This window comes from Arvicanthis niloticus, chromosome X, assembly GCF_011762505.2.
Source record: "Arvicanthis niloticus isolate mArvNil1 chromosome X, mArvNil1.pat.X, whole genome shotgun sequence".
NCBI classification, from domain to species: domain Eukaryota; kingdom Metazoa; phylum Chordata; class Mammalia; order Rodentia; family Muridae; genus Arvicanthis; species Arvicanthis niloticus.
In genome coordinates, this window is record NC_047679.1 from 102,786,528 (window position 1) to 102,799,759 (window position 13,232).

The following is a 13,232-nucleotide window of genomic DNA, read 5'->3' on the forward strand; positions in this document are numbered from 1 at the left end:
GAAAGAAGAAGAATTACAGTCCTTAGTAAAGAAGTCATCATTCTTTCTGAGTTTGTGCCTTTTCCCTTAGTATCCGAGCTGCCATGTTTCTCTAATCTCCCACTCTCCCCATCGGAAACTCTAGTTCCATTTTTGAAAGACCATCTTTTTCCTTTTTACAATAGCTTCTTTGACGTTACAGCTAACTAAGCTGCATATTTAATTTCCCAAGTGCCTAGTATTTTTTTTAAACGTTGGCGTATTTTTTTTTCAGGCTTCCAACAGGTTATTTTATTTTTAAGCAACCCACAGGTTTCCTGTGGGTTATTGACTTTGTGAATGTTAGCCTTAATTTTTCCTAATGTCTTATAACATGTGGCATACCTAAACAGGAATGGGCCTTGTTCAGACAGCATCCTGAAGAGGAAATATCGATTTAGTCTGCTCTATCTGGACAGAGACGTGGCTGTAACCATTGGTAACGCCCAACCACGTTTTAAGAGCCTTTTCCCTCACCCGAAAAGATCTCCCCTCCATGTTTTTCTTTTGGTGCTGAGAACGGAATGCCAGGGTTTTCATATGCTAAGCACAAGGCTCTACCACTCAGCTACACTCCTGCCTAAAGCCTTCTAAGAAATTCAGAGAGGTTGATTGAGAAAGGGGAGCCTCTCTGCTCCAGAAAGAACAAAATAACAAAACCGAAATCATCAGAATGCAAAGGCCAAAGCTGTCAACTTACCACTAATTCCTTCTCTTTCTCTCTCTTGACAAGATGTGGTGACTGGAGGAAGCAAATCAATTTCTAGAACAACATAAAGACGCTAAGAACTAAAAGCCAGTTACCTGAAAATAAGGTCTTATATTTTCTGCAAATCATAATGGACCAAGGGAGGTCTGCATCCTTCCTTTCATCCAAGACTTCTGCTGGCATTACTATCGTGAATAAAGAAATAGGCCTGTTGTGGGCATGGCTCTAAAGAGGATGTATCATCCCTTGTAAGGCTCAAGGAAAATTATGGAAAGTGGGGATAGGAAGTCTGTAATAGCTGGAGGCTAAGATGAAGGGGTATGAAATGTCATTCTCTAGACTCTATACAACTATTTTGGCTATTGACTGACAACTTAGTTGCTTGTACTGGGTCCATACAAGACAAGCTGTATCAGTAAAGGAAGGGGGAGGGGCTCCACAGGACTCCATTCTTGACCTCTGAAATACTGGCTATTGATAAGACTCTGCAAGAAGGGGAGCAGGAATCTTCTGGCAAGAACCAAACTAAAGAACTTGGCAAGAACCTACTGCCAAGTCCACCAGACTTCAAGAGATAGCTCAAATCTGAGGTCACACTGGAAAGCCCTGGTTAATCCCAGTGGATCCCAAAACAAAGAGTCAGGAATGAGCCAGAAAACTTCTGTGGGGAGATAAGGAGGAGAGAGGTGAAGGTGGTCAATATACACGTGCAAAACTGCCTTTCAAATTAACAGTTCAAAATGTATTTAGCTGCTTGTATGCATATGAGTGTTCTGAGTTACGTATATGTGTGTAGCCATGTGTGCCTGGTACCTGCAGAACTTACAGGTAGATGTGAACCACCATGTGTGTCCTAGGGACAGAACCCAAGACACTGAGCCATCTCTCCAGGCCAGAAATTTAATTCTTAGTGAGGAAAAAAAATAGGATTATAGGGAAATTACTCCATCACGGTGTCCTAGCCTTGCACATATCCACATAGGTAAATGTTGGACCCACACCCCACCTGAGTTCTGGCAGAACACCTTGTCCCCTGCTTCCTAAGAAAATGTCATGAGGCAGTTTTTCGTTGTTGTTGTCTGTTGGTAGGTTTTATGGTGTTTGTTTTGCATCCCAGGTTCTGATGAGAAACAGCTATTGCTGCCCTGTTTCCACAGAATTACAAAACTGCTTTCATGTGTTCATAAGAGTTTTGTGTGACTATAAAGTTCAAATTTGTATAAATGGATATTCCATAGAATGTAAAGTCCCAGCATATGATCTCTCCAAAGGTAGCCTCAATTGACATCCCCCAAAGAAGCACACCTCAGGTTCATGCTGCAGCCCCTTCCAGTTCACTGTAGTCCTCATTAGGATGGCGGGCAGGGGTCACAGGGAGAGGGCATTAGGTTGACTCTTATTTTTGCTATATATCTTAAATTACATAAACGTAGAATTGACTCGCATCTTTATAGACATTAATATACTAAAAGGCTTGGCTCTGCTTTGTCTTGAGTGTAAACTTTACAAGTCTTCACAGAGTCCATCCAGCCAGGTGTTAACTGTGTCCGAGGCATGACTGATTGACAAGCTCTGAGTTATCCTCCATCCTGGAGACTGTTGCTATTTTCACCTGAGGCTTCATTCTTGACAAGTATTCGATGTTAGTGGGAAAAAAGAGTGACATGGTCCATTTTTCTTGCTGTCATGCAAAATAGTCTCATTGCTTTTCAAATCTATGTTCTTCCTATTTTGTCCCTGTCACCAACTAATCGTGGGCTGAGTGACCTTTTACTCCCACACTCACTTAGCCTCTTCCACAGAGTCACGTGGTTGCAGGCATGTAGTAAGTAGTCCATTCACGCTGCCTTCTTACACTTAATACATTTCAGGCTCTGTGATGGCTTTCCCTGCTTTGGTAGCTTATTTCATTTTAGTGCCAAGAAGAGCCCATTGTCTGGATTTTGATTATTCATTTAACGATGAAAGGGCATCTTGGTTGCTTCCAAGTGTTTTGGAAGTTATGAAAAACACTACCTCATAAGGCTAGGTACAGTGATACAGGCCTTTAATCTGAGCACTTTAGAGGTGGGAATAGAGGGATCAGGATCCAAAGTCATCTTCAGCTACGTAAAGAGTTCAAGACACAAGAAAAAAAGCACTGCTCTAAATAATACATGTACAGTTTTTGTGGGAGCATCCTTTTTCAGTCCATTTGTGTTGCAGCCGGCTCCGCTCTACCTGGCTTGAGACAAAAGACTTTAAAAGCCTGGTTAGTTACTATGTTGTGGCCTGCTCCCCTCTGCCTGGCTTCAAACTGCCACTCCGGCCGGCCTTCCGGTCAGGGTCTAGACAGAGAGAGAGTGAGGATGAGGAGAAAAGATGCAAGGAATGGAGACAAGACAGAGGTTCTGATCAAGTCTCTTTATTTGAAGGGAAATCTAGGGTATTTATACACTTTTGCCACGCCCCTTGTAGGCACGTGGATATGACATAAGCCTTGGAGGCGTGGCTAACATGTGAATAGCTGCTTTCTAGCCGCTTTCTGCTAAAGGTCGGCTCCCAACACATTTGGGTAAAGGTCAAAGACCACGACTGCTGAGTTATACAGTAGGACAGTGCTTAGTTTTATAGGAAACTGAAGGACCCAAGCTCAGGAGATACTTTAGTACCCTGGGACCTACATTTGCTTTTAAATTATACACACATCCCTCCCTTGTCAGATTGCCCTTGGCAACCCTACTTCCTCTGTCTGCACTTAGTATATACCCTCAACCCTCTCCAAACAATGTATCTAGAAACTTCAGAACTCAACCCTGACTCCTGCATCAGACAACATGCACTCCTGTCTCTCAACGATGGTTTAAGTATCAATCAAATTTGGACAGGTTCTATTCAGGTGTATTCTGAGCATATTTAGATATAGAGAATGGAAGGATGAATCCAGTGTGAACTGGTTTAGGGTACATGTAAGGCAAAACTGAGTCCTCTAGTAACACTTTCAGGGAGAATCCTCTATCATCTTATACCGATATATAATTGGGTGTGCATATGATTAAACTAGGATGTATTATGGGAAGGGACACACACTGCAGAGAAATTATTATATAACTTTATCTAGAAATGAAAATAGAGAGTCACTCAAACTGTGTTCCTTAGTAACCAACTCTTCCTTCTCTCGAACCCCATAAAAGAAAGCTCTGAACAATAATTGGGGCCCTTGGGTGTCCTCACCCATGTAGCCTGATGCCAACATTTTAAAATTTTTATTTTTTTATTTTATGTTTATGAGGGTTTTCTCAGAATTTATATATGTGCAGAAGAGAACATCAGATTTCCTGGGACTGGAGTTTCAAACAGTTATGAGCTACCTTGTGATTACTGGGGACCACACCTTGGTCTTGTGTAAGACCAGCAAGCCGTCTCAGCAGGAGCACCAAGTCTTGACAGTGGGTATCTTCCTTGAATCTCTATTGTCAGTTTGCTTAATACAAAATGTTTTTTTTTTTTTTTTTTTTTTTTTTTTTTTTTTTCTTCTTTTGTAAATCTGTGTGAGCCCTTATTCCCAATAATTCTGAACAAGAGGCCAAGAAAACATTTGGCCCAGTTCTTCACCACAGGTAACAAAACATCAACAGTGAAAGAGAAAGTTCACACTACCCCCATCCCTGCCAGCATTTGAGGCTGTCCAGCTCTGGATTTTAAAAGGTTTCTCTCTCTCTCTCTCTCTCTCTCTCTCTCTCTCTCTCTCTCTCTTTGGTTTTCTGAGACAGGGTTTCTCTGTATAGCCCTGGCTGTCCTGGAACTCACTCTGTAGACCAGGCTGGCTTCAAACTCAGAAATCTGCCTGCCTCTGCCTCCCAAGTGCTGGGATTAAAGGTGTGCGCCACCGCTGCCTGGCTTGGATTTTGACAGTTTTAAAACAGGCTCAGTTATATTGAATTTGCACTACATGTGAGTTACAATGTCTGTCTTTCCACCCTGCTCTGGCATGTGACCTCTTCCTTGGCTAGGTAGCATTCAGGTCTGTGGCCTGTTTTGAGTTGAGGTGTTAGTCTCATACAGCTGATTTTTTGTTCGTTTGTTTGTTTTGTTTTTCAAGACAAGGTTTCTTTGTATAGCCTTGACAGTCCTGGGACTCTGTAAATCAGGCTGACCTCGAACTCAGAGATCTGCCTGCCTCTGCCTCCCAAGTGCTGGGTTTAAAGGCCTGCGCCACAACCACACAGCTGTTTTTCTTTTTCCTCCTCCTCCCCTTCCTCCTCCTCCTCCCCCTCAACCTCCTTTTCCTCCTCCTCCTCTTCAACCTCCTCCTTCTCCTCCTCCCTTTTCTCCTCCTCCTCTTCTTTTTTGAGACAGGGCCTCACTGTGGCTGGCCTGGAACTCAACCCATTTGCCTCTATTCCTGAGAGTTCATTGCATAGTATGGATCTCGATTTCAATCTCCACCCCACCCCCTTTTTTCTTTGCAAATATTTCCTCCTATTCTTCAACTTGTCTCACTCTCTTGACCCTGTTGTAGAACAGAAGGGTTTTTGTCTTGTTTATTGAAGCTTTGGGATTGAACCTAGGGCTTTGCACATGTTAAGCAAGCGCCCTCACTTTGCTGTTGAGCTATGCCCTCTTTTCTTTTTCTGTTTCAAGACAGGGTCTCCAAATGTTGCTTAAGCAGGCTTGAAATTCTGGTTCTCCTGCCTCAATTTTCTAAATAGCTGTGATTATAGCCCTGTGACACCAGGCCCAGTCAGAACAGATATCTTACCTTCAGTTAGATCTTTCATGGATTACGGTTTTCTATCTAAAAAGTCAGTAGCAGGGCTGGATAGATAGCTCAGCAGTTAAGAACACTGATAGCTCTTCCAGAAGGCCTGAGTTCGATTCTGGGCACCCACGTAGCAGCTAGCTCACAATGGTCTGTTCCAAAATGATACAACGCCCTCTTCAGACCCATGTGGTCACTGCATGCACATGGTGCACCGACTAAGGGAAACACATACATAAAACAGAAACAAAACTCAAAAGAATATAAGTAAAAAGTCAACAGCATACCTAAGGACCATCCAAATTTTCTCTCATGTTAGTTTTTTTTTTTTTAAATTGCATAGGACTATAATCCATTTTCAAATACTTTTGTATCTAGATTATTTTAAAAGAGTTGTTCTTACTTTAAAATTTTTTTATATTCATTTTTGTTTTATGTTATGTTTGTGAGTGTTTATCTGCATATATGTATGAACACCCAATGTTTTCCTGGTCAGAAGAGGGTGACAGATCACCTAGAACTGGAGTTAAGATTATTTGTGAACCACCATGTGATCCAGGGAACTGAATCCTAGTCCTCTGCAAGACCAGCAAATACTCTTAAACACTGAGAAATCTCTCTACCTCCTATTCTTAATTCATCATTATGCACATCTTTATGTGTCTATGTGGGGGCATGTGCAAAGGAGTGGAAGTGCCTTCAGAGGCCAAAGGCCATCAGAGCTACTGGAGTTGGAGTTACAGGAGATTGTGATAGCCAGACACTGGTGTTGGGAACTAAACTCAAGTCCTCTCCAAGAACAGCAAGCTCTCTTAACCGATGAGCCATCTCTCTGACCCCTAGTCCTGTATCATTTATGGTTCCTAGATTTTAATAGATATGTAAAATCATACATCTTTGTATATGAGACAGAGAGAGAGACAGAGAGATATAAAGAGACAGAGTGTTTGTGTGTCTGTATATTTGTGTATATGATACGTGAAAGGAGAAGAAAAACTGTCTAAGGGAGATAATGAGAGAAAAAGGAATAGGGGATAGAGGAGAAAAGGAGTGATAGGAACACAAGGTAGAATAGACTGATGTGTGTGTATGTGTGTGGTGTGTATGTGTGTACATATATAGATAGATATTAGAGCTTAAAAATTGAAAAAGTCGATGTTATAAAAAGCACACACACATACATGCATAGGTAGATAGATAGATAGATAGATAGATAGATAGATAGATAGATAGATATTTTCAAATGCTTTGTTTTGGGCAGGAGTACAGTTTGGGTTTTATGAGGCAGGTCCTCACACATCTCTGGTTCAGCCTCCAACTTGGTATGCAGCTCAGAATGTCCTTGATGACCGCCAGCCTCTGCCCACAATATGCTGGTATGACAAAGTGTGTGACACCAATGGCACCCTGAGATGTTTTGAAATTAGTGTCAGTGGGGCAAACCAAGTTGCAATAAACATTTCTGCACATGTTTCTTTGGGCACATGAAATTGTGTGTTATACTCTGAGATGCACTTTGTGAACCACCAAATCTGGACCCCTTCAGCATCACTAGCTATTGCTAACTTACTCTCCAACACAGCTTTGCCACTACATCCCTGTATCATCAACGCTTTGCATTGTTGGATTTTGTGTCTGCCACGCTAATGACGTGAGCTTATCTCTCATCACTTCTCTCAATATTTTACTATGTGAAATTTTAGACACAGGTAAAATTTGAATGCAGGGAGTAACTAGTAAGTATTCTGTCTTAGTTGCTTTTGTGTGTAATCCCACTAACCATAATTCAGTCTATTTTATTTTGTTAGAACTTTCAAAGTAAATTAAAACATCGGTGCTTTTTTGTTTGTTTTGTTTTGCTTTGCTTTGTTTTGTTTTGTTTTGATTCAGGGTTTCACATATCCAGGCTGGCCTCCAACAAGCTACATGGCAAAGGATGACTTTGAATTTCTGATCCTCCAGTCTGTGCCTCCCAAGTGTCAAAATTACAGGGGTGTACCACTATTCCCAGTTTATACTTGCTAAGGCTGGGACCCATGGTTTTGTGAATGTTAGGCAAGCACTCTACCAACTGTGCTAAATTCTCAACCTCTTTTTTTCAGATTCAGACAGGACTTTTGGTATGTAACCCTGGCCAGCCTGGAACCTGCTGCCACCTGAGTGCTAGAATTACAGGTATATGCCATTTTACCAAACATCAGTATGATTTATCCCTAAACACAAGTATATGATAAACTTGTGTGTAGTGATTGACACCTGCAATTCCAGCATTACAGATGCTGAGGCAGGAAGATCACAAGTTCAATGCCAGCCTGGTCTATATCTTAAGATCTTGTTGGAAACAAACAAAAAGACAGACATGGTAGAGCAAGCTTATAAATCTGCATGTAGGGTACAGAGGCAAGGGGATCCAGAATTCAAGGTCATCCTACTACATAATGAAGTTAAGGCCAGACTGAGCGATATAAGATATTTTATATCTATATACTGTCATAGAGATACACTCAATATCAATATCTATCTATCTATCTATCTATCTATCCCCCCCCCGTGTGTGTGTGTGTGTGTGTGTGTGTGTGTGTGTGTGTGTGTGTGTGTAGAAAATAGTTTGGATAATATACTGGGTTTTCCTGTTCTGGATACTGTGTACTGTTTTGTGGATAGTTTCTCTCATTCAGTGTAATGTTTTTGAGATTTGTCAAGGTTGTCACATCTACAGGAACTGATTCCCATTTACTGTTGAGTAGAATCCTACTTTATTAATATTCCAGGTTGTTTATCTGCTTTCCCAGTGATGGACACGCTTCTCTTTTTCGTTTTAGAGTATGATAAATGAAGCTGCTTGTCATTCTTTTTGTAAAAATCCATTTATTTCCTGTGTGTGTTCATCTGTGTGGGTATGTGTACACCATAGTTTGTCTGTATATAAAGGTCAGAGACTAACTTGTGAGGGTTAGGTCTCTGTCTCTGTCTCTGTCTCTCTCTGTCTCTCTCTGTCTCTCTTTCTTTCTCTCTCTCTCTCTCTCTCTCTCTCTCTCTCTCTCTCTCTCCCCCATGTGGGTTCCAGGAATTAAACTCTGATCATCAGGTTTGGCAATAAACTCCTTTACCCCTGAGCCATCTAGCTGGCCCACCTCATCATTCTTGTAACCCCTTTTGAGGACATAGACTTTCATTTCTCTTTGGTTTATTGTGTGAATTTTGCCATTTATCTGCTTACTAGTAAACCTGACCGTATTTTAGGGTATCCAGAATTCACTCTGTGTATTTTTTTATCCATATGCTTTGCTGGCTTTTGATTGGGTTGTTTGTCTTTTAACATTTTTATTCTCTGAAGCTCTTCTTCTGGATGCTAATCATATCATGGGTCGCTAATAGGTTGTACATATCCTGTCGTTTTACTTTGTTTATGTACTTTTCTTATGTAGAATTTAAAATTTTGAATGCAGTCAAAATCTATAATTTTCTTCCATACTTTATACTTGAATTTATGTAATATAAAAAAATCTTAAAATATGAGGTATATTCTTAATATTCCCAAAGGGTATATAAAGACTTTCTAAGGTATACAATCACACAGATGGCTTAGCCTACTGTAGTAACAATCACTACATATACTAATCCTACCACTGGGGGAGCAGACAGAGGAGAATACGAAGTTAAAAGACAGCCACAGGGGCTGGTGAGATGGCTCAGTGGTTAAGAGCATTGACTGCTCTTCCAAAGGTCATGAGTTCAAATCCCAGCAACCACATGGTGGCTCACAACCATCCATAATGAGATCTGATGCCCTCATATGGGTGTCTGAAGACAGCTACAGTGTACTTACATAAAATAAATAAATAAATAAATTCTTTAAAAAAAAAAAAAAAGACAGCCACATACATAGTTAGACTGGAGTGTTTTACATGAGACCCTACCTCAAAAAGGACAAAAAAAAAAAAAAAAAAAAAAAAAAAACATCTGGGGCCACAGCTCAGTTGGCACAGTGCACACCTACCCTGCACAAGGCCATGTCTTCGATCCCAGAACTCCATAAAACCGGGTGAGGGGCTGGGGAGTTGGCTGAGCAAGTAATGTGAGTTTGCCTGAGTTACATCACCAGATCTCACATGGCGAAGGAGAGAACCGACTCCAACAAGCTATTCTTTGACCTCCACGTGTGCAAAATAAATAAATATTAACAAACAAACTAAACAAAAAAATGGGAAGTGGAGACGGGGGAATCAAATGCTCATGGTTATCCTTGAATCTTTAAGTTCAAGGCCAGCCAGGGTTTTTCCAGGTGTTTTTTTTTTTATTTATTTATTTGTTTTGAGTTTTGTGTAGCATAGGCTGGCCTTGGACCAGCTACATAGCTGAGAATGACTTTGACAGGCAGGTACCACTGTGTATGCTTTTATGAGGTACTGGGCTTAGAACCCAGTACATTGTGCATGCTAGGCAAGTGCTCTAACAACTGAGCCATATCCCCAGCCCCCTTTTCTCAGCAGAGCCTGTGTGACGTCCCCATTCAGTTTCCCTTCTCGTCCCTCTATTCACAAGTGAGCCTGCATCCTTTCCCCACAAGTTGAATCATGCTAAACCTCTGAAATCACACTCGAATCAGATGTAAAGCCTCTAACAAACTAAACAAAGGAGCAAATCAATATATCGATGTTCAAAGTGTACATACTGTCAGGCCTGGTGGCGAATGTCCTTAATCTCAGCATCTGCAAACACGAGCCAGGAGGCGCAAGAGTTCAAGGCCAGTCTGTCAACTTCTCCATTTGTTTAAAATGTTTCACAATAACACATCAAAGGGATAAGGAACAAACAGTATTGATGTAGAGAAAGCTTCCCCCCCCCCAGTTGCATCCCCCCCTCCCCCGACACAGTGGAAGAGAACCGACTCTGGAAAGCTGTCCTCTGACCTCCATAAGACATGGTACTTGTACACACATGAGAGAGAGGGGGCAGAGGGAGAGGGGGGGCAGAGGGAGAGAGAGAGAGAGAGAGAGAGAGAGAGAGAGAGAGAGAGAGAGAGAGAGAGAGAGAGAGAGAGGGAGAAATGGCTAAGCAGTTAAGAGCGCTTGCTACTGTTCTAGAGGACTAGAGTTTGGTTGTAGCTCACAACCTCCTGTAACTCCAGCTCCAGGGGATCTGAAACCCTTTGCTGTTTTCTGTGGGCATGCATATACATGTGAACAAAAATAAATCTAAAAAGGTCAGGGATGGTGACACATGCCTTTATAAAAAAAAAAATTACAGGCCAGCCAGGGCTACATAGTGAGACTCTGCAAATATCTTTAAAAAATTATTCTTAGAGCTAGAAAGATGGCTCAGCTGTTAAGAATCCTGGCTGTGCTTCCAAAGGATGCAGGTTCGATTCCCAGCACCCAAATGTTAGCTAGTAACTTTCTGTAACTCCATTTCCAGAGGACCCCAGTCCCCTTCTGACCCCTTCAGGACATGCATGCACACAGTATGTAGACATGCAGGCCAAGCACTCATACATATAACATGAACAATACATATTTTTAAAAATTAAATTTAAAATAAGCAAAATTGAATGAAAATAGACTTCATAAGTGAGCTAGTAGTAGTTGCTTACAAAGGCTATATTAATATGCTTTCATTTGAATTGAAAATAAAGTTAGATTGTTTAAAAATGCAAATCTCAATTGGCAGGATTTGTTCTGAACAGTCAGACTGATTCTGTCAATGAGATTATATACTGTGCTATTTCTATACATTAATGAATGTAAGCAAGCAGTTCCGAGGCATTAATGAACATATATTCAAAGCACAAGGGAAGATGGGAGCATTTTATTTTAAAGTCTACAGCGGTAAAGATTGCTTCAAATTATCAATAGCTTCTTTTCAACACTATCTGACTATATCACAGGAATTAACCGGTCTCCAAGTGAGACGTCAGAGGAACTCAACTATCAGTCACTTAATTAGCTTCTTGGTATAGCTCCTAGAAACTGTAAGTCCATGGAATGAGTGACAAATAGTTTGCAGTTCCAGTGGATTCCATTCATTTCTTTTCACCAAATTTAAGGGAAAGTCTAATTAAGTAGATAACAAAATATCATTTCTGATAGGTCACTGTGTGTCTTTTGTGCTTTCTTTTTTGCCAGAAGACTCAGGAAGAGTTCAGATAGGTAAATGGCATTGCTGTTACAACATGCTATTCCCATTTTCTTATGTGTTTGAACAGGTCTCTTGATGAACTACGTCTAATAGAAACAAAGGTAGGACCTGCAGCGATGGCTCAGTGGTTAAGAGCACTGACTACTTTTCCAGCGGTCCTGAGTTCAATTCCCAGCAACCACATGGTGGCTCAGAACCATCTGTAATGGGATCCAATTTCCTCTTCTGGCATGTCTGAAGACAGTGACAGTGTATTCACATACATAAAGAAATAAAAAAGTAATACATACATAAATAAATAAATAAATAAATAAATAAATCTTTAAAAAAAAAAAAAAAAAAAAGACTGCCTTTGTTCTAATTGCCATAACCAAATATTACAGACCGGGTAACTGAAAGAAGGGACAGTTATTTTCTCATTGCTGTAGAGGATAAGGTACAGGACAGAAGCCCAGGCCTAATCACTGTCAGGTAATGGTGCAGGCTTCTGATCCCTGTGTCCCCACATACGGATTCTCACACAGATCTTTTTACAGGGGCACCAATCCCATTGTAGCCCCTCCCCCCACACACACATACTCTCAGACCTCTCATTTAAACCTGATTATTTCCCAAAGGCCTTATATTCACACACCCAGGGGCAATCATGCATTCAACATATAAATTTGGGGAAGAAATAATTCAATCCATACATTTCTTTTATAAAGCATAAAATCACAGTACATTAAGATGAAATCCCATGGGGTAAATATAGTGGAAAAATGAATTAGACTTAAAGGTGATTTATATAAACTTTCTATTATTGTTATTGTTTTGATGATGATTATGTTTTTGAGACAGCATCTTGCTATTATGCATCTCTATGTAGACCAGCTGGCCTCAAACGAACAGTTTTGCCTGCTTTGGCCACCTAATGCTGGGATTAAAGGTATGTACCACCATGCTCAACTTATTTTTGCTTTTTTTAAAGTTAGCTTTAGGTAACCCAGGCTATCTCAAATTTCCTATGTATTGAAAAGAAACTTGAACTTTTGATCCTCTTGCTTCGCACATCTCCCGAGTGCTGGAATTATGAGCATAGCCCAACTGTGCTCTACTGTGTGTGATTGGTTTTCAGAGTAGTAATATATTTTTCAAAGTATTAGGCAGGGTGCGGTGGTACATGCTTGTAATTCCAGCTCTTGGGAGATAGAGGCAGAAGGATCAGGAGTTCAGGTTCATTCTAGGGTAATTTAAATTAGATGCCACCCTGGGCTATAGGAGACTTTATTTTATAAGAAAGAAAAACTCAAGTGTGGTGCTGTGCTGCACATCACTACTTAAGGTCCAGATAGCTCCTCCGAGCTTGGTGCAAAATGGAGGGCTCCTTGTTCTTAGTGAGGCTTCCTCTTCTCTGCCTGATCTGGGGAGCTGGGCCCCCAATCTTCTACCTAAGGAATGTCACATAGTCCTTGGCAAACTTACAAGTTCAACTTCCTCTTTCCTGATAAGAACCCACCCAGTAAGTACTTAGGATTCCTGGAATGCCTCTTCGTACAAATGAAGCATTCACAGTGACTTTAAACTCAAGCCAATGATTTCATTTACCCTGAAAACTGCTTTCCACTCTCCAAGATTTATATATAG

At 40.9% G+C, this 13,232-nt stretch overlaps 1 long non-coding RNA gene across 1 annotated transcript; it reads right to left on the minus strand.

The window, feature by feature from the left end:
• Nucleotides 1-1,626: 1,626 nt before the first annotated feature.
• On the minus strand, nucleotides 1,627-10,270 carry LOC143435465 (uncharacterized). Its single transcript, XR_013105799.1, has 3 exons — nucleotides 10,144-10,270; nucleotides 5,469-5,686; nucleotides 1,627-3,054 (listed from the first exon to the last, which is right to left on the minus strand). It is a non-coding gene; the product is annotated as an uncharacterized LOC143435465 (long non-coding RNA).
• Between the last annotated feature and the right edge of the window lie 2,962 nt (nucleotides 10,271-13,232).